Raw genomic sequence first — 19,248 nt, 5'->3', positions numbered from 1 at the left:
GGGCACAGAGCAGGAGGCTGGGACCTGGGTATCTGGGCACAGAGCATGAGGCTGGGCACTGGGTATCTGGCACAGAGCATGAGGCTGTGCACTGGGTATCTGGCACAGAGCAGGAGGCTGGGCACTGGGATACTGGCACAGAGCAGGAGGCTGGGCACTGGGTAACTAGCACAGAGCATGAGGCTGGGACCTGGGTAACTAGCACAGAGCATGAGGCTGGGCACTTGGTATCTGGGCACAGAGTATAAGGCTGGTACCTGGGTATCTGGCACAGAGCATGAGTCTGGGCACCGGGTATCTGGGCACAGAGCATGAGGCTGGGACCTGGTATCTGGGCACAGAGCATGAGGCTGGGCACTGGGTATCTGGCACAGAGCATGAGGCTGGGACCTGGGTATCTGGGCACAGAGCAGGAGACTGGGACCTGGTATCTGGGCACAGAGCATGAGACTGGGCACTGGTATCTGGGCACAGAGCATGAGGCTGGGACCTGGTATCTGGGCACAGAGCATGAGGCTGGGCACTGGGTATCTGGCACAGAGCATGGGGCTGGGACCTGGGTATCTGGTACAGAGCATGAGGCTGGGCACTGGAATACTGGCACAGATCATGAGGCTGGGCACTGGGATACTGGCACAGAGCATGGGGCTGGGCACAGGGATACTGGCACAGAGCATGCGGCTGGGCACTGGAATACTGGCACAGAGCATGAGGCTGGACACTGGGATACTGGCACAGAGCATGAGGCTGGGCACTGGGATACTGGCACAGAGCATGAGGCTGGGCACTGGGAATATGGCACAGAGCATGAGGCTGGGCACTGGGTATCTGGCACAGAGCATGAGGCTGGGCACTGGGATACTGGCACAGATCATGGGCTGGGCACTGGGATACTGGCACAGAGCACGGGGCTGGGCACTGGGATACTGGCACAGAGCATGGGCTGGGCACTGGAATACTGGCACAGAGCATGGGCTGGGCACTGGGATACTGGCACAGAGCATGAGGCTGGGCACTGGGATACTGGCACAGAGCATGAGGCTGGGCACTGGGATACTGGCACAGAGCACGGCGCTGGGCACTGGGCTACTGGCACAGAGCATGAGGCTGGGCACTGGGATACTGGCACAGAGCATGAGGCTGGGCACTGGGATACTGGCACAGAGCATGAGGCTGGGCACTGGGATACTGGCACAGAGCACGGGGCTGGGCACTGGGATACTGGCACAGAGCATGAGGCTGGGCACTGGGATACTGGCACAGAGCATGAGGCTGGGCACTGGGATACTGGCACCGAGCATGAGGCTGGGCACTGGGATACTGGCACAGAGCATGAGGCTGGGCACTGGGATACTGGCACAGAGCATGAGGCTGGACACTGGGATACTGGCACAGAGCATGAGGCTGGGCACTGGGATACTGGCACAGAGCATGAGGCTGGGCACTGGGATACTGGCACAGAGCATGAGGCTGGGCACTGGGATACTGGCACAGATCATGGGCTGGGCACTGGGATACTGGCACAGAGCATGAGGCTGGGCACTGGGATACTGGCACAGAGCATGAGGCTGGGCACTGGGATACTGGCACAGAGCATGAGGCTGGGCACTGGGTATCTGGCACAGAGCATGAGGCTGGGCACTGGGTATCTGGGCACAGAGCATGAGGCTGGGCACTGGGATACTGGCACAGAGCACACGGCTGGGCACTGGGTATTTGGCACAAAGCAGGAGGCTGGGCACTGGGTATCTGGGCACAGAGCATAAGGCTGGTACCTGGGTATCTGGCACAGAGCATAAGGCTGGTACCTGGGTATCTGGCACAGAGCATGGGGCTGGGCACTGGGTATCTGGCACAGAGCAGGAGGCTGGGCACTGGGTATTGGGCACAGAGTATAAGGCTGGTACCTGGGTATCTGGCACAGAGCATGAGGCTGGGACCTGGGTATCTGGACACAGAGCATGAGTCTGGGCACCGGGTATCTGGGCACAGAGCATGAGGCTGGGACCTGGGTATCTGGACACAGAGCAGGAGACTGGGACCTGGTATCTGGGCACAGAGCATGAGACTGGGCACTGGTATCTGGGCACAGAGCATGAGGCTGGGACCTGGTATCTGGGCACAGAGCATGAGGCTGGGCACTGGGTATCTGGCACAGAGCATGGGGCTGGGACCTGGGTATCTGGTACAGAGCATGAGGCTGGGCACTGGAATACTGGCACAGATCATGAGGCTGGGCACTGGGATACTGGCACAGAGCATGGGGCTGGGCACAGGGATACTGGCACAGAGCATGCGGCTGGGCACTGGAATACTGGCACAGAGCATGAGGCTGGACACTGGGATACTGGCACAGAGCATGAGGCTGGGCACTGGGATACTGGCACAGAGCATGAGGCTGGGCACTGGGAATATGGCACAGAGCATGAGGCTGGGCACTGGGTATCTGGCACAGAGCATGAGGCTGGGCACTGGGATACTGGCACAGATCATGGGCTTGGCACTGGGATACTGGCACAGAGCACGGGGCTGGGCACTGGGATACTGGCACAGAGCATGGGCTGGGCACTGGAATACTGGCACAGAGCATGGGCTGGGCACTGGGATACTGGCACAGAGCATGAGGCTGGGCACTGGGATACTGGCACAGAGCATGAGGCTGGGCACTGGGATACTGGCACAGAGCACGGCGCTGGGCACTGGGCTACTGGCACAGAGCATGAGGCTGGGCACTGGGATACTGGCACAGAGCATGAGGCTGGGCACTGGGATACTGGCACAGAGCATGAGGCTGGGCACTGGGATACTGGCACAGAGCACGGGGCTGGGCACTGGGATACTGGCACAGAGCATGAGGCTGGGCACTGGGATACTGGCACAGAGCATGAGGCTGGGCACTGGGATACTGGCACCGAGCATGAGGCTGGGCACTGGGATACTGGCACAGAGCATGAGGCTGGGCACTGGGATACTGGCACAGAGCATGAGGCTGGACACTGGGATACTGGCACAGAGCATGAGGCTGGGCACTGGGATACTGGCACATAGCATGAGGCTGGGCACTGGGATACTGGCACAGAGCATGAGGCTGGGCACTGGGATACTGGCACAGATCATGGGCTGGGCACTGGGATACTGGCACAGAGCATGAGGCTGGGCACTGGGATACTGGCACAGAGCATGAGGCTGGGCACTGGGATACTGGCACAGAGCATGAGGCTGGGCACTGGGTATCTGGCACAGAGCATGAGGCTGGGCACTGGGTATCTGGGCACAGAGCATGAGGCTGGGCACTGGGATACTGGCACAGAGCACACGGCTGGGCACTGGGTATTTGGCACAAAGCAGGAGGCTGGGCACTGGGTATCTGGGCACAGAGCATAAGGCTGGTACCTGGGTATCTGGCACAGAGCATAAGGCTGGTACCTGGGTATCTGGCACAGCATGGGGCTGGGCACTGGGTATCTTGGCACAGAGCACGCGGCTGTGCACTGGGTATCTGGCACAGAGCAGGAGGCTGGGCACTGGGTATTGGGCACAGAGTATAAGGCTGGTACCTGGGTATCTGGCACAGAGCATGAGGCTGGGACCTGGGTATCTGGACACAGAGCATGAGTCTGGGCACCGGGTATCTGGGCACAGAGCATGAGGCTGGGACCTGGGTATCTGGACACAGAGCATGAGGCTGGGACCTGGTATCTGGGCACAGAGCATGAGGCTGGGCACTGGATATCTGGCACAGAGCATGAGGTTGGGCACTGGGTATCTGGCACAGAGCATGGGGCTGGGACCTGGGTATCTGGTACAGAGCATGAGGCTGGGCACTGGAATACTGGCACAGAGCATGAGGCTGGGCACTGGGATACTGGCACAGAGCATGGGCTGGGCACTGGAATACTGGCACAGAGCATGAGGCTGGGCACTGGGATACTGGCACAGATCATGGGCTGGGCACTGGGATACTGGCACAGAGCATGGGCTGGGCACTGGGATACTGGCACAGAGCATGGGCTGGGCACTGGGATACTGGCACTGGGATACTGGCACAGAGCACGGGGCTGGGCACTGGGATACTGGCGCAGAGCATGAGGCTGGGCACTGGGATACTGGCACAGAGCATGAGGCTGGGCACTGGGATACTGACACAGAGGATGAGGCTGGGCACTGGGATACTGGCACAGAGCATGAGGCTGGGCACTGGGATACTGGCACAGAGCATGGGCTGGGCACTGGGATACTGGCACAGAGCATGAGGCTGGGCACTGGGATACTGGCACAGAGCACGGGGCTGGGCACTGGGATACTGGCACAGAGCATGAGGCTGGGCACTGGGATACTGGCACAGAGCATGAGGCTGGGCACTGGGATACTGGCACAGAGCATGAGGCTGGGCACTGGGATACTGGCACAGAGCATGAGGCTGGGCACTGGGATACTGGCACAGAGCATGAGGCTGGGCACTGGGATACTGGCACAGATCATGGGCTGGGCACTGGGATAATGGCACAGAGCATGAGGCTGGGCACTGGGATACTGGCACAGAGCATGAGGCTGGGCACTGGGATACTGGCACAGAGCATGAGGCTGGGCACTGGGATACTGGCACAGAGCATGAGGCTGGGCACTGGGATACTGGCACAGAGCATGAGGCTGGGCACTGGGATACTGGCACAGAGCATGAGGCTGAGCACTGGGATACTGGCACAGAGCATGAGGCTGGGCACTGGGATACTGGCACAGAGCATGAGGCTGGGCACTGGGCTACTGGCACAGAGCATGAGGCTGGGCACTGGGATACTGGCACAGATCATGGGCTGGGCACTGGGATACTGGCACAGAGCATGAGGCTGGGCACTGGGATACTGGCACAGAGCATGAGGCTGGGCACTGGGATACTGGCACAGAGCATGAGGCTGGGCACTGGGATACTGGCACAGAGCATGAGGCTGGGCACTGGGATACTGGCACAGAGCATGAGGCTGGGCACTGGGTATCTGGCACAGAGCATGAGGCTGGGCACTGGGTAACTAGCACAGAGCATGAGGCTGGGCACTGGGTATCTGGCACAGAGCATGAGGCTGGGACCTGGGTATCTGGGCACAGAGCAGGAGGCTGGGACCTGGGTATCTGGGCACAGAGCATGAGGCTGGGCACTGGGTATCTGGGCACAGAGCATGAGGCTGGGCACTGGGTATCTGGGCACAGAGCATGAGGCTGGGCACTGGGTATCTGGGCACAGAGCATGAGGCTGGGCACTGGGTATCTGGCACAGAGCATGAGGCTGGGCACTGGGATACTGGCACAGAGCACACGGCTGGGCACTGGGTATTTGGCACAAAGCAGGAGGCTGGGCACTGGGTAACTAGCACAGAGCATGAGGCTGGGCACTGGGTAACTAGCACAGAGCATGAGGCTGGGCACTTGGTATCTGGGCACAGAGTATAAGGCTGGTACCTGGGTATCTGGCACAGAGCATGAGGCTGGGACCTGGGTATCTGGACACAGAGCATGAGTCTGGGCACCGGGTATCTGGGCACAGAGCATGAGGCTGGGACCTGGGTATCTGGGCAAAGAGCAGGAGGCTGGGACCTGGGATACTGGCACAGAGCATGAGACTGGGCACTGGGTATCTGGCACAGAGCATGGGGCTGGGACCTGGGTATCTGGTACAGAGCATGAGGCTGGGCACTGGAATACTGGCACAGATCATGAGGCTGGGCACTGGAATACTGGCACAGATCATGAGGCTGGGCACTGGGATACTGGCACAGAGCATGGGGCTGGGCACAGGGATACTGGCACAGAGCATGCGGCTGGGCACTGGAATACTGGCACAGAGCATGAGGCTGGACACTGGGATACTGGCACAGAGCATGAGGCTGGGCACTGGGATACTGGCACAGAGCATGAGGCTGGACACTGGGATACTGGCACAGAGCATGCGGCTGGGCACTGGAATACTGGCACAGAGCATGAGGCTGGGCACTGGGATACTGGCACAGAGCATGAGGCTGGGCACTGGGAATATGGCACAGAGCATGAGGCTGGGCACTGGGTATCTGGCACAGAGCATGAGGCTGGGCACTGGGATACTGGCACAGATCATGGGCTGGGCACTGGGATACTGGCACAGAGCACGGGGCTGGGCACTGGGATACTGGCACAGAGCATGGGCTGGGCACTGGGATACTGGCACAGAGCATGGGCTGGGCACTGGAATACTGGCACAGAGCACGGGGCTGGGCACTGGGATACTGGCACAGAGCATGAGGCTGGGCACTGGGATACTGGCACAGAGCACGGCGCTGGGCACTGGGATACTGGCACAGAGCATGAGGCTGGGCACTGGGATACTGGCACAGAGCATGAGGCTGGGCACTGGGATACTGGCACAGAGCATGAGGCTGGGCACTGGGATACTGGCACAGAGCACGGGGCTGGGCACTGGGATACTGGCACAGAGCATGAGGCTGGGCACTGGGATACTGGCACAGAGCATGAGGCTGGGCACTGGGATACTGGCACAGAGCATGAGGCTGGGCACTGGGATACTGGCACAGAGCATGAGGCTGGGCACTGGGATACTGGCACAGAGCATGAGGCTGGGCACTGGGATACTGGCACAGAGCATGAGGCTGGGCACTGGGATACTGGCACAGAGCATGAGGCTGGGCACTGGGATACTGGCACAGAGCATGAGGCTGGGCACTGGGATACTGGCACATAGCATGAGGCTGGGCACTGGGATACTGGCACAGAGCATGAGGCTGGGCACTGGGATACTGGCACAGATCATGGGCTGGGCACTGGGATACTGGCACAGAGCATGAGGCTGGGCACTGGGATACTGGCACAGAGCATGAGGCTGGGCACTGGGATACTGGCACAGAGCATGAGGCTGGGCACTGGGATACTGGCACAGAGCATGAGGCTGGGCACTGGGATACTGGCACAGAGCATGAGGCTGGGCACTGGGATACTGGCACAGATCATGGGCTGGGCACTGGGATACTGGCACAGAGCATGAGGCTGGGCACTGGGATACTGGCACAGAGCATGAGGCTGGGCACTGGGATACTGGCACAGAGCATGAGGCTGGGCACTGGGCTACTGGCACAGAGCATGAGGCTGGGCACTGGGATACTGGCACAGATCATGGGCTGGGCACTGGGATACTGGCACAGAGCATGAGGCTGGGCACTGGGATACTGGCACAGAGCATGAGGCTGGGCACTGGGATACTGGCACAGAGCATGAGGCTGGGCACTGGGATACTGGCACAGAGCATGAGGCTGGGCACTGGGATACTGGCACAGAGCATGAGGCTGGGCACTGGGTATCTGGCACAGAGCATGAGGCTGGGACCTGGGTATCTGGGCACAGAGCAGGAGGCTGGGACCTGGGTATCTGGGCACAGAGCATGAGGCTGGGCACTGGGTATCTGGCACAGAGCATGAGGCTGTGCACTGGGTATCTGGCACAGAGCAGGAGGCTGGGCACTGGGATACTGGCACAGAGCAGGAGGCTGGGCACTGGGTAACTAGCACAGAGCATGAGGCTGGGACCTGGGTAACTAGCACAGAGCATGAGGCTGGGCACTTGGTATCTGGGCACAGAGTATAAGGCTGGTACCTGGGTATCTGGCACAGAGCATGAGTCTGGGCACCGGGTATCTGGGCACAGAGCATGAGGCTGGGACCTGGTATCTGGGCACAGAGCATGAGGCTGGGCACTGGGTATCTGGCACAGAGCATGAGGCTGGGACCTGGGTATCTGGGCACAGAGCAGGAGACTGGGACCTGGTATCTGGGCACAGAGCATGAGACTGGGCACTGGTATCTGGGCACAGAGCATGAGGCTGGGACCTGGTATCTGGGCACAGAGCATGAGGCTGGGCACTGGGTATCTGGCACAGAGCATGGGGCTGGGACCTGGGTATCTGGTACAGAGCATGAGGCTGGGCACTGGAATACTGGCACAGATCATGAGGCTGGGCACTGGGATACTGGCACAGAGCATGGGGCTGGGCACAGGGATACTGGCACAGAGCATGCGGCTGGGCACTGGAATACTGGCACAGAGCATGAGGCTGGACACTGGGATACTGGCACAGAGCATGAGGCTGGGCACTGGGATACTGGCACAGAGCATGAGGCTGGGCACTGGGAATATGGCACAGAGCATGAGGCTGGGCACTGGGTATCTGGCACAGAGCATGAGGCTGGGCACTGGGATACTGGCACAGATCATGGGCTGGGCACTGGGATACTGGCACAGAGCACGGGGCTGGGCACTGGGATACTGGCACAGAGCATGGGCTGGGCACTGGAATACTGGCACAGAGCATGGGCTGGGCACTGGGATACTGGCACAGAGCATGAGGCTGGGCACTGGGATACTGGCACAGAGCATGAGGCTGGGCACTGGGATACTGGCACAGAGCACGGCGCTGGGCACTGGGCTACTGGCACAGAGCATGAGGCTGGGCACTGGGATACTGGCACAGAGCATGAGGCTGGGCACTGGGATACTGGCACAGAGCATGAGGCTGGGCACTGGGATACTGGCACAGAGCACGGGGCTGGGCACTGGGATACTGGCACAGAGCATGAGGCTGGGCACTGGGATACTGGCACAGAGCATGAGGCTGGGCACTGGGATACTGGCACCGAGCATGAGGCTGGGCACTGGGATACTGGCACAGAGCATGAGGCTGGGCACTGGGATACTGGCACAGAGCATGAGGCTGGACACTGGGATACTGGCACAGAGCATGAGGCTGGGCACTGGGATACTGGCACATAGCATGAGGCTGGGCACTGGGATACTGGCACAGAGCATGAGGCTGGGCACTGGGATACTGGCACAGATCATGGGCTGGGCACTGGGATACTGGCACAGAGCATGAGGCTGGGCACTGGGATACTGGCACAGAGCATGAGGCTGGGCACTGGGATACTGGCACAGAGCATGAGGCTGGGCACTGGGTATCTGGCACAGAGCATGAGGCTGGGCACTGGGTATCTGGGCACAGAGCATGAGGCTGGGCACTGGGATACTGGCACAGAGCACACGGCTGGGCACTGGGTATTTGGCACAAAGCAGGAGGCTGGGCACTGGGTATCTGGGCACAGAGCTTAAGGCTGGTACCTGGGTATCTGGCACAGAGCATAAGGCTGGTACCTGGGTATCTGGCACAGAGCATGGGGCTGGGCACTGGGTATCTGGCACAGAGCAGGAGGCTGGGCACTGGGTATTGGGCACAGAGTATAAGGCTGGTACCTGGGTATCTGGCACAGAGCATGAGGCTGGGACCTGGGTATCTGGACACAGAGCATGAGTCTGGGCACCGGGTATCTGGGCACAGAGCATGAGGCTGGGACCTGGGTATCTGGACACAGAGCATGAGGCTGGGACCTGGTATCTGGGCACAGAGCATGAGGCTGGGCACTGGATATCTGGCACAGAGCATGAGGTTGGGCACTGGGTATCTGGCACAGAGCATGGGGCTGGGACCTGGGTATCTGGTACAGAGCATGAGGCTGGGCACTGGAATACTGGCACAGAGCATGAGGCTGGGCACTGGGATACTGGCACAGAGCATGGGCTGGGCACTGGAATACTGGCACAGAGCATGAGGCTGGGCACTGGGATACTGGCACAGATCATGGGCTGGGCACTGGGATACTGGCACAGAGCATGGGCTGGGCACTGGGATACTGGCACAGAGCATGGGCTGGGCACTGGGATACTGGCACTGGGATACTGGCACAGAGCACGGGGCTGGGCACTGGGATACTGGCGCAGAGCATGAGGCTGGGCACTGGGATACTGGCACAGAGCATGAGGCTGGGCACTGGGATACTGACACAGAGGATGAGGCTGGGCACTGGGATACTGGCACAGAGCATGAGGCTGGGCACTGGGATACTGGCACAGAGCATGGGCTGGGCACTGGGATACTGGCACAGAGCATGAGGCTGGGCACTGGGATACTGGCACAGAGCACGGGGCTGGGCACTGGGATACTGGCACAGAGCATGAGGCTGGGCACTGGGATACTGGCACAGAGCATGAGGCTGGGCACTGGGATACTGGCACAGAGCATGAGGCTGGGCACTGGGATACTGGAACAGAGCATGAGGCTGGGCACTGGGATACTGGCACAGAGCATGAGGCTGGGCACTGGGATACTGGCACAGATCATGGGCTGGGCACTGGGATAATGGCACAGAGCATGAGGCTGGGCACTGGGATACTGGCACAGAGCATGAGGCTGGGCACTGGGATACTGGCACAGAGCATGAGGCTGGGCACTGGGATACTGGCACAGAGCATGAGGCTGGGCACTGGGATACTGGCACAGAGCATGAGGCTGGGCACTGGGATACTGGCACAGAGCATGAGGCTGGGCACTGGGATACTGGCACAGAGCATGAGGCTGGGCACTGGGATACTGGCACAGAGCATGAGGCTGGGCACTGGGATACTGGCACAGAGCATGAGGCTGGGCACTGGGTATCTGGCACAGAGCATGAGGCTGGGCACTGGGTAACTAGCACAGAGCATGAGGCTGGGCACTGGGTATCTGGCACAGAGCATGAGGCTGGGACCTGGGTATCTGGGCACAGAGCAGGAGGCTGGGACCTGGGTATCTGGGCACAGAGCATGAGGCTGGGCACTGGGTATCTGGGCACAGAGCATGAGGCTGGGCACTGGGTATCTGGGCACAGAGCATGAGGCTGGGCACTGGGTATCTGGGCACAGAGCATGAGGCTGGGCACTGGGTATCTGGCACAGAGCATGAGGCTGGGCACTGGGATACTGGCACAGAGCACACGGCTGGGCACTGGGTATTTGGCACAAAGCAGGAGGCTGGGCACTGGGTAACTAGCACAGAGCATGAGGCTGGGCACTGGGTAACTAGCACAGAGCATGAGGCTGGGCACTTGGTATCTGGGCACAGAGTATAAGGCTGGTACCTGGGTATCTGGCACAGAGCATGAGGCTGGGACCTGGGTATCTGGACACAGAGCATGAGTCTGGGCACCGGGTATCTGGGCACAGAGCATGAGGCTGGGACCTGGGTATCTGGGCAAAGAGCAGGAGGCTGGGACCTGGGATACTGGCACAGAGCATGAGACTGGGCACTGGGTATCTGGCACAGAGCATGGGGCTGGGACCTGGGTATCTGGTACAGAGCATGAGGCTGGGCACTGGAATACTGGCACAGATCATGAGGCTGGGCACTGGAATACTGGCACAGATCATGAGGCTGGGCACTGGGATACTGGCACAGAGCATGGGGCTGGGCACAGGGATACTGGCACAGAGCATGCGGCTGGGCACTGGAATACTGGCACAGAGCATGAGGCTGGACACTGGGATACTGGCACAGAGCATGAGGCTGGGCACTGGGATACTGGCACAGAGCATGAGGCTGGACACTGGGATACTGGCACAGAGCATGCGGCTGGGCACTGGAATACTGGCACAGAGCATGAGGCTGGGCACTGGGATACTGGCACAGAGCATGAGGCTGGGCACTGGGAATATGGCACAGAGCATGAGGCTGGGCACTGGGTATCTGGCACAGAGCATGAGGCTGGGCACTGGGATACTGGCACAGATCATGGGCTGGGCACTGGGATACTGGCACAGAGCACGGGGCTGGGCACTGGGATACTGGCACAGAGCATGGGCTGGGCACTGGGATACTGGCACAGAGCATGGGCTGGGCACTGGAATACTGGCACAGAGCACGGGGCTGGGCACTGGGATACTGGCACAGAGCATGAGGCTGGGCACTGGGATACTGGCACAGAGCACGGCGCTGGGCACTGGGATACTGGCACAGAGCATGAGGCTGGGCACTGGGATACTGGCACAGAGCATGAGGCTGGGCACTGGGATACTGGCACAGAGCACGGGGCTGGGCACTGGGATACTGGCACAGAGCATGAGGCTGGGCACTGGGATACTGGCACAGAGCATGAGGCTGGGCACTGGGATACTGGCACAGAGCATGAGGCTGGGCACTGGGATACTGGCACAGAGCATGAGGCTGGGCACTGGGATACTGGCACAGAGCATGAGGCTGGGCACTGGGATACTGGCACAGAGCATGAGGCTGGGCACTGGGATACTGGCACAGAGCATGAGGCTGGGCACTGGGATACTGGCACAGAGCATGAGGCTGGGCACTGGGATACTGGCACATAGCATGAGGCTGGGCACTGGGATACTGGCACAGAGCATGAGGCTGGGCACTGGGATACTGGCACAGATCATGGGCTGGGCACTGGGATACTGGCACAGAGCATGAGGCTGGGCACTGGGTAACTAGCACAGAGCATGAGGCTGGGCACTGGGTATCTGGTACAGAGCATGAGGCTGGGCACTGGGTATCTGGGCACAGAGCATGAGGCTGGGCACTGGGTATCTGGGCACAGAGCATGAGGCTGGGCACTGGGATACTGGCACAGAGCACACGGCTGGGCACTGGGTATTTGGCACAAAGCAGGAGGCTGGGCACTGGGTATCTGGGCACAGAGCATAAGGCTGGTACCTGGGTATCTGGCACAGAGCATGGGGCTGGGCACTGGGTATCTTGGCACAGAGCACGCGGCTGTGCACTGGGTATCTGGCACAGAGCAGGAGGCTGGGCACTGGGTATTGGGCACAGAGTATAAGGCTGGTACCTGGGTATCTGGCACAGAGCATGAGGCTGGGCACCGGGTATCTGGCACAGAGCATGGGGCTGGGACCTGGGTATCTGGTACAGAGCATGAGGCTGGGCACTGGAATACTGGCACAGAGCATGAGGCTGGGACCTGGGTAACTGGCACAGATCATGGGCTGGGCACTGGGATACTGGCACAGAGCACGGGGCTGGGCACTGGGATACTGGCACAGAGCATGGGCTGGGCACTGGGATACTGGCACAGAGCATGGGCTGGGCACTGGAATACTGGCACAGAGCACGGGGCTGGGCACTGGGATACTGGCACAGAGCATGAGGCTGGGCACTGGGATACTGGCACAGAGCACGGCGCTGGGCACTGGGATACTGGCACAGAGCATGAGGCTGGGCACTGGGATACTGGCACAGAGCATGAGGCTGGGCACTGGGATACTGGCACAGAGCATGAGGCTGGGCACTGGGATACTGGCACAGAGCACGGGGCTGGGCACTGGGATACTGGCACAGAGCATGAGGCTGGGCACTGGGATACTGGCACAGAGCATGAGGCTGGGCACTGGGTATTGGGCACAGAGTATAAGGCTGGTACCTGGGTATCTGGCACAGAGCATGAGGCTGGGCACCGGGTATCTGGGCACAGAGCATGAGGCTGGGCACTGGGTATCTGGCACAGAGCATGGGGCTGGGACCTGGGTATCTGGTACAGAGCATGAGGCTGGGCACTGGGTATCTGGCACAGAGCATGAGGCTGGGCACTGGGATACTGGCACAGATCATGGGCTGGGCACTGGGATACTGGCACAGAGCACGGGCTGGGCACTGGGATACTGGCACAGAGCATGGGCTGGGCACTGGGATACTGGCACAGAGCATGGGCTGGGCACTGGAATACTGGCACAGAGCACGGGGCTGGGCACTGGGATACTGGCACAGAGCATGAGGCTGGGCACTGGGATACTGGCACAGAGCACGGCGCTGGGCACTGGGATACTGGCACAGAGCATGAGGCTGGGCACTGGGATACTGGCACAGAGCATGAGGCTGGGCACTGGGATACTGGCACAGAGCATGAGGCTGGGCACTGGGATACTGGCACAGAGCACGGGGCTGGGCACTGGGATACTGGCACAGAGCATGAGGCTGGGCACTGGGATACTGGCACAGAGCATGAGGCTGGGCACTGGGATACTGGCACAGAGCATGAGGCTGGGCACTGGGATACTGGCACAGAGCATGAGGCTGGGCACTGGGATACTGGCACAGAGCATGAGGCTGGGCACTGGGATACTGGCACAGAGCATGAGGCTGGGCACTGGGATACTGGCACAGATCATGGGCTGGGCACTGGGATACTGGCACAGAGCATGAGGCTGGGCACTGGGTAACTAGCACAGAGCATGAGGCTGGGCACTGGGTATCTGGTACAGAGCATGAGGCTGGGCACTGGGTATCTGGGCACAGAGCATGAGGCTGGTACCTGGGTAACTAGCACAGAGCATGAGGCTGGGCACTGGGTATCTGGCACAGAGCATGAGGCTGGGCACCGGGTATCTGGGCACAGAGCATGAGGCTGGGCACTGGGTATCTGGCACAGAGCATGGGGCTGGGACCTGGGTATCTGGTACAGAGCATGAGGCTGGGCACTGGGATACTGGCACAGAGCATGGGCTGGGCACTGGAATACTGGCACAGAGCATGAGGCTGGGCACTGGGATACTGGCACAGATCATGGGCTGGGCACTGGGATACTGGCACAGAGCATGGGCTGGGCACTGGGATACTGGCACAGAGCATGGGCTGGGCACTGGGATACTGGCACTGGGATACTGGCACAGAGCACGGGCTGGGCACTGGGATACTGGCGCAGAGCATGAGGCTGGGCACTGGGATACTGGCACAGAGCATGAGGCTGGGCACTGGGATACTGACACAGAGGATGAGGCTGGGCACTGGGATACTGGCACAGAGCATGAGGCTGGGCACTGGGATACTGGCACAGAGCATGGGCTGGGCACTGGAATACTGGCACAGAGCATGAGGCTGGGCACTGGGATACTGGCACAGAGCACGGGTCTGGGCACTGGGATACTGGCACAGAGCATGAGGCTGGGCACTGGGATACTGGCACAGAGCATGAGGCTGGGCACTGGGATACTGGCACAGAGCACGGGGCTGGGCACTGGGATACTGGCACAGAGCATGAGGCTGGGCACTGAGATACTGGCACAGAGCAGGAGGTGGGCACTGGGATACTGGCACAGAGCACGGGGCTGGGCACTGGGATACTGGCACAGAGCATGAGGCTGGGCACTGGGATACTGGCACAGAGCATGAGGCTGGGCACTGGGATACTGGCACAGAGCACGGGGCTGGGCACTGGGATACTGGCACATAGCATGAGGCTGAGCACTGGGATACTGGCACAGAGCATGGGGCTGGGCACTGGGATACTGACACAGAGCATGAGGCTGGGCACTGGGATACTGACACAGAGCATGAGGCTGGGCACTGGGATACTGGCACAGAGCATGAGTCTGGGCACTGGGATACTGGCACAGAGCATGGGGCTGGGCACTGGGATACTGGCACAGAGCATGAGGCTGGGCACTGGGATACTGGCACAGAGCATGGGGCTGGGCACTGGGATACTGACACAGAGCATGAGGCTGGGCACTGGGATACTGACACAGAGCATGAGGCTGGGCACTGGGATACTGGCACAGAGCATGAGGCTGGGCACTGGGATACTGGCACAGAGCATGAGGCTGGGCACTGGGATACTGGCACAGAGCATGAGGCTGGGCACTGGGATACTGGCACAGAGCATGAGGCTGGGCACTGGGATACTGGCACAGAGCATGAGGCTGGGCACTGGGATACTGGCATGCCTTTCTCTGCTTCCCCTCCAGCCTCCCCGGACAGACTTAATTTCACTTACCAAATGTTTCCATGAAAAGCCAGCAGCCGAGTCAAACCTTGTGTCCCAAATTGGCACCAGAACATCAGGAAATAAGAGACAGCCGGACCCCACGCTGGATTTAGCAGATAGAGGACACTGGAGGCGACAGACATCCATCCACAGTGAGGAAGTGCCAGACTCCTCCTACTGTACATACTGTATACACAGCCCACACTGCACGTTATGTACGCTGCATAGCACCTCCCAGCCTAGCCACACACCCATCTATGTAACAGGCTTCACCTTTCAAACACGTCCTCTTCATGGTGCAATCCCTGCAACATTGCAAACAAACGAACTAACTACTCAACAGTGTAAGTGAGCCTGCCGTAAACAAAGGCAATCGTATTTAACACCTTCGCCGCCAGAGTGCTCAGCATTGAATACACAGATTACTTTATAGTTAGTTATAGGGGCGGCATTGAGCTATCCGCCGTGTCTGACAATAATGTATTCGTTCGCTCGTCCCACCGACGGCGAATGGGTTAGTCGTGGAAGCGGTCATCCCTTATAGGAAGATGCTGAACTAGGGACAGTCATGTTTAATATGTGTTCTTAATGGGACTGATTAACACCGTTAAAAGAGAAACAAGCCAGGCATCTATAAGTATTTATAGTGCGGGTCCAAGCTAGGATTGTCGTATTGGGACTGTCACATTTTGATGTTGGTACTGGACCTGGCACCTATAAGTTCTAATTGATACATTTGTGGGCGAGTGCACATCCTACATTTATTTGTTTAAATTAATTATATGCGTTTTAAAATACTTTTTAAACATCTTCACTGTAATCAAAAGCTCGGAAGTGTTTTTACAAGCTTTATCCAATGTCTTTTGGAGATAAGACTGTTTGGCAGTGCTCAAAGCCTCGGGTGAATTGTTCTTTTTGCTTGCAATGTAATTCTAAAACCATCAGACATCTCAGAGGTAAAAATGATTGGCTGATTAATATATATATATATATATATATATATACACAAACACATCAGGAAAATCCTACAGCCTTGAAAAATGCACAGCCAGCAGTACAACCAACCTCACACTGATGATACCCATTAAGGTTGAAACATGTCTATGAATGGTTTCTCTGGCTTTGCATCTGGTTCCCAGGCTGTGCTTTAAAGCTGTGTTAACAGCAAGCATTAGCTTATATGGGCTCCATGTAACAATGGTTTTTTAGGCAAAAGGTGACACTCTGTGCTCATTTGCTTGTAATTTACCAGAATCCCTTGCTGCAGTGGAAGCACTGCATGCTACAGTAGGTGATAAAGGGGAAAGGCAGGGCTGCAGACCTGCCTAGGACATGTGAATGTGCTCACAAGTTATCTTTTTATTTGATATATATATGATACAACCAACCTCACACTGAAAAGACCCACAAGGTCGAAACAGTCTGTCTGTGAGTGGGTTTACTGGCTGTGCATCTCATCCTTAGCTATGTTTAAAAGCTGTGTTTAAAGCAGCATGCATTGGCTTAAGGGTTGTTCGTGTAATGTGAGTTTGAGACAAAATGTGGCACTGTGTGCTCATTTGCATGTCATTTCCCAGAAGCCCTTGCTGCAGTGTGCTGGGTGATAATGGTGAAAGGCGGGGTTGCAGACCTGTCTAAGGCATGCAAATGAGCATACAGGAATATTTCCATTTGATATATATATATATAAACCAACTGTAAATATTACTGTATGTTCATTTGCATGTCTTAGACAGGTCTGCAATATATATATATATGCAAATACAACTGTATGCTCATCTGCATGTCTTAGGCAGGTCTACAACCCCACCTTTCACCATTATCACCCAGCATACAGCACTTCCACTGCAGCAAGGGATTCTGGGAAATGACATGCAAATGAGCACACAGTGCCACTTTTTGCCTCAAAAACCATTTTTAACATGGTTCTCTATAGGCTTAAGCTTGCTGCATGGTCACAGCTTTGAGCACAGCCAGGGTTAAGGTGCATACTTAAGGTGTTACTATATATATATATATATAGTATATCATTATCACGTGGACCACAGCACAGGGTTTTCTGAACGCTCGGCAGTGTGTTAGTTTTGTTTTAGGGTGTACACCCACATTCCAATGAGGAAACTGAAGTACCAACTTCCTTCTTTGCAGAAATCTCCTGCAGCTGAGAAGCAGAGAGTTCTGGGAGGTGAGAGGCATCAGTGCAGAGCTGGTAATCTGATACAAGTCTGGCAAACACAGGTCAGTATGAGACCTGAATCCCCATATAACTTCACCAGTCCTCAAGAGCTACCAGCAGGTCAGGATTTCAGGATATCCCTGCTTCAACACAGGTGGCTCAATCAGTGGTTCAGTCTTTGACTGCACCACCTGTGCTGAAGCAGAGATATCCTGAAAACCTGACCTGTTAGTGGCCCTTGAAGACTGGAGTTGACCTCCCCTGGGTTACACTGTGTGATGGTGCTAGGTGAGATTTCCTTAATACATCAGATCGGCTTTCACGTGAAGGCGCAGCACAGATACTGCAGGCAGCCTCTATAAAAAGTAACAAAGCTTCACATACCAATGAATTACTGGCGTGTAAAGGTATTTCTGCTTATTTTGTTATCACAGGTATGTCTACTCAGTGTTAGTTATAACTAAGTAATCATAGTTACATAGTAGAGGAGGTTGAAAAAAGACATAGGTCCATTAAGTTCAACCTATGCTAAATTTAGACAACAGATACTTTATCCTATATCTATACTTACTTATTGATCCAGAGGAAGGCAAACAAATAACCCCATTAGGGGAAAAATTAATTCCTTCCTGACTCCAAGAATTTGCAATCGGATTAATCCCTGGATCAACATCCTTCCCATGTATACTTATTTGGTATATCCCTGTATACCTTTCCCATCTAAAAAGATGTCCAACTTTTTTTAAACAAATATATTGTATCTGCCATCACAGTCTCCATGGGTAATGAATTCCACATTTTAACTGCCCTTACTGTAAAGAACCCTTTCCTTTGTTTCTGGTGAAATCTCCTTTCCTCCAACCTTAAGGGATGGCCCAAGTCCTTTGTACTGCCCGTGGGATGAATAGTTCTTTTGAAAGCTTCTTGTATTGTCCCCGAATATATTTGTATATGGTTATCATATCCCCTCTTAGACGCCTCTTTTCTAATGTAAATAAATCTAATTTAGCTAGCCTCTCCTCATAAGTTAGAATGTCCATCCCCTCTATTAATTTGGTGGCTCTTCTCTGCACTCTCTCTAGTTCCATAATGTATTTTCTTAGGATTGGTGCCCAAAATTGTACTCCATATTAAAGGTGTGGTCTTACTAATGCTTTGTAAAGGGGCATAATTATGTTTACTTCCCTTCCATCCATTGCCCTTTTGATGCAAGATAAGATCTTGTTTGCCTTTCCAGCTAGTGCATGACATTGGGCACTATTGCTAAGCCTGCTGTCTACAAGCACTCATAAATCCTTCTTCATCAAGGATTCCCCCAATATATCTCCATTTAATTTGTAAGTCGCCTTTTTATTTTTGCATCCCAAATGCATAACCTTACATTTATCTGTATTAAACCACATCTGCCATTTACCTGCCCACATTTCCAGTCTCTCCAAG

At 56.9% G+C, this 19,248-nt stretch overlaps 1 protein-coding gene across 1 annotated transcript in view; it reads right to left on the bottom strand.

Annotated features, from left to right (window-relative positions):
* NOD2 (nucleotide binding oligomerization domain containing 2) overlaps positions 1-15,801 on the bottom strand; it is a 155,087-nt gene extending 139,286 nt beyond the window's left edge. Inside the window, exon 1 of the mRNA XM_075577144.1 lies at positions 15,642-15,801. The gene's annotated coding sequence lies outside the window, so the exon portion shown is untranslated. The remainder of the gene's footprint in view (positions 1-15,641) is intronic.
* Between the last annotated feature and the right edge of the window lie 3,447 nt (positions 15,802-19,248).

Source organism: Ascaphus truei, chromosome 19 (genome assembly GCF_040206685.1).
Source record: "Ascaphus truei isolate aAscTru1 chromosome 19, aAscTru1.hap1, whole genome shotgun sequence".
Taxonomy (NCBI): domain Eukaryota; kingdom Metazoa; phylum Chordata; class Amphibia; order Anura; family Ascaphidae; genus Ascaphus; species Ascaphus truei.
This window is presented reverse-complemented; position numbering and strand designations above follow the sequence as displayed.